This window comes from Mandrillus leucophaeus, unplaced genomic scaffold, assembly GCF_000951045.1.
Source record: "Mandrillus leucophaeus isolate KB7577 unplaced genomic scaffold, Mleu.le_1.0 Scaffold211, whole genome shotgun sequence".
Lineage (NCBI taxonomy): Eukaryota > Metazoa > Chordata > Mammalia > Primates > Cercopithecidae > Mandrillus > Mandrillus leucophaeus.
In genome coordinates, this window is record NW_012102155.1 from 1803878 (window position 1) to 1806762 (window position 2885).

The window sequence follows — 2885 nt, forward strand, 5'->3', positions numbered from 1 at the left end:
GCAATGAAAAAAATGAAAGGAGAATACAAAGCAGGAGTGGGAGAGAGACATAAATATTCCCTTTGTTACAACTTTCTTAATGATGGGAATTTGTCTTTTGTGTTTCAGTACAATGGAAATGGACTAACAGAAGTCCAATATTAGATTAATAGGACTCTCACTTTGACAAATGGAAAGCCGGTTAAGGGGGTGAATTCCTTAATCAAATGCCTGGATTTGAGGACAGAGGCAGTCTGCTTAGTAAAACATACCCTCAGAAAACCTGAATGTGAGCCCCAACTTGCCACTCACATCTAGTTCAAAAGGGAACCAACTATTTCATCTCCTGCAGCCTTGGAGTTCTTATCTCCAAAATGACATTATGACTGGGCATGGAGGCTCATGCCTGTAATCCTAGCACTTTGGGAGGCCGAGGCGGGTGGATCACCTGAGGTCAGAAGTTCAAGACCAGCCTGGCCAACGTGGTGAAACCCCATCTCTACTAAAAATACAAAAATTAGCTGAGCATGGTGGCACATGCCTGTAATTCTAGCTACGCTGGAGGCTGAAGCAGGAGAATTGCTTGAACCCATGAGGCGGAGGTTGCAGTTAGCCAAGATTACGCCACTGCACTCCAGCCTGGGCGACAGAGCTAGAGTCCTTCTCAAAATAAATAAAATAAAATAAAATAAAATAAAATGGCTTGCAATTAACAGCCTTGTTTGCAAAGAACTGTTATGAGGTTCAGTGAGAGAGAATTCATAGGAAGTGCTGCATAAACGGTAAGTCTATCTATAACTGAGGGATTATTATTGCTGGACACAAATTCATTTATTGTTCTCGATTGGATGTACACATAATTCAAATTCCCCAGAAAACAGCTCTGCCCTTTATTTCCAGCTGTGTGGTATGCAGCTTCTAAACATTTTTACTGAAAACTTGCCTCTTAACTGTTAGTCTTGAGGGTCTACACACAGCTCCCACGCTCAATTAACTGTTACTTCTTCAGGCAGCTGCAAGGCAGAAATTTCTGATTTGTGTTACAACCAGCCCAGCCCTCTGTGTCTTGGCTACGGACAGACATGCCTCCACAAAAACACAAACCAGAATGGAAATAAACAGAAACCTTGATGAGAGATGTGCTCTGGGAGGAATCTGACTTAACAAATGAGATACGTACACAGGACTCAAGAAACAGTGGCTATAGACTTCTCATAGGAGGCTTTAATTTTCTCAGTTTTGAAATGCCATATTTGCTTTGCTGTGTGATGAATCTAAGTGAATTAACAATGTGCTTACAGATTTCTTAGCTGGTAATGTGATAAAATTTAAAATATTCTTGTTTGGTATCATTTTGAAATTTTCTTGGCGCTTATGAAACTAATGAGAAACACCCTCGTGCTGTTGGAGAGAGCGAGAGCATTTTCAGGCCCAGCGTTTGGGTGCTTCAGTCTTCCCTAATCCAAGCATGACAATAGATTTATTATAGAAGAAATGAAGACAGAGGTCAGGCAAAAAAACCCAGCAATTAATCATTTGAAGACACTGAGTCATCTACTATTTTATGTCAGAAAACTTGTACCCATGTTTACATAATAATAAAACATAGCTATAAGAGGGCAGATGTTTTAGGCCTAGACATTTGCTAGTCAGTAACATGTAAATGTGAGGGTCCTGGTGGTTACGGTTTCATGCCTTGCTATGGTGGTTGCCAGTCAGTTTTTCCTTGCTGTTCATAAGCTACCAAATAATACATATTTGTCTTCACTCTGGTCTGCAGTGAAAATAAAATGAGAAGAGAAAGAAGAAGATATGAATTATGAAGTGGAACAATGTGGTTGGGAAATTCCCATGCCTTCACCCTAAAAAAAAAAAAAAAAAAAAAAAATTACTCTTTTAAGTAAGGCCCAAGAGAATATTAAATGCATATACTATGATTCAAAGAAAATAGTATTACCATTTAGTCATCAAAGTGGACCCTTGGTCTTGGCCATATGTATGAAACTTCAGGGTGGCAGCCTGTGCTCTCTTAGTGAGTACATTTGTATCACACCACAGAGGTCTGAGTTCTTATTGTCTAAATGCCCATTTTCTTGGGTGTTTTGCTTTTGTCTCCAGAATATCCAGAGAATGAGGTTGTTAATAAAAAATAAGACTGGCCGGGTGCAATGGCTCACGCCTGTAATCCCAGCACTTTGGGAGGACAAGGTGGGCAGATCATCTGAGGTCAGGAGTTTGAGACTAAAAATACAAAATTAGCTAGGTGTAGTGGCGGGCACCTGTGGTCCCAGCTACCGGGAGGCTGAGGCAGGAGAATCACTTGAACCCGGGAGGCAGAGGTTGTGCTGAGCTGAGATCGCACCATTGCACTCCAACCTGGGCAACAAATGCGAAACTCCATTTCAAAAAAAATAAAAAAAAATATTTTTTTTATAAAAGACTAGCCAACAGATGAAGAAAAATAAGCAAATTCCTCCAGGATTCAAGACAAGATTTAAATACTTTCTAGTCATTTATTTTTCTAACCAGATTTAATTTGGAAGTATGAACCAAAAAAAGTTATAGCATCATGCTCTGGTCAGCTTGCCTCAGATAATGGCTTGTGTGACCAGTGGATGTCCTGGGGGAAGGGAAATTCAGAGGGCAATGAGCAACTTCTCTGTTATCTCAGAGTTTTACAATACACACAGGAAACATTTGTAGCTGGCCCTCTGTTAGCCTGAAAGATTAGCTAATCCCTTGTTTCACCATAAAATGCATTTTTAGCAATAGTTCTGAACTGCAAGCAAAAATTCAGGTGGCCAGCTCATAGTCCTCCTAAATTACAGTTGAAAGATGCTTTGCATTGTAGATATCGGCTTGGGCAATAAGGAAACTGGTATAGTTCCTGAGGATGTGCTGGGCTG

The 2885-nt window shown here is 40.3% G+C and overlaps 1 long non-coding RNA gene across 1 annotated transcript; it reads right to left on the reverse strand.

Moving 5' to 3' along the window:
- Positions 1–1440: 1440 nt before the first annotated feature.
- Positions 1441–2358, reverse strand: LOC105539916. Its single transcript, XR_001006123.1, has 2 exons — positions 2259–2358; positions 1441–1753 (listed from the first exon to the last, which is right to left on the reverse strand). It is a non-coding gene; the product is annotated as an uncharacterized LOC105539916 (long non-coding RNA).
- Between the last annotated feature and the right edge of the window lie 527 nt (positions 2359–2885).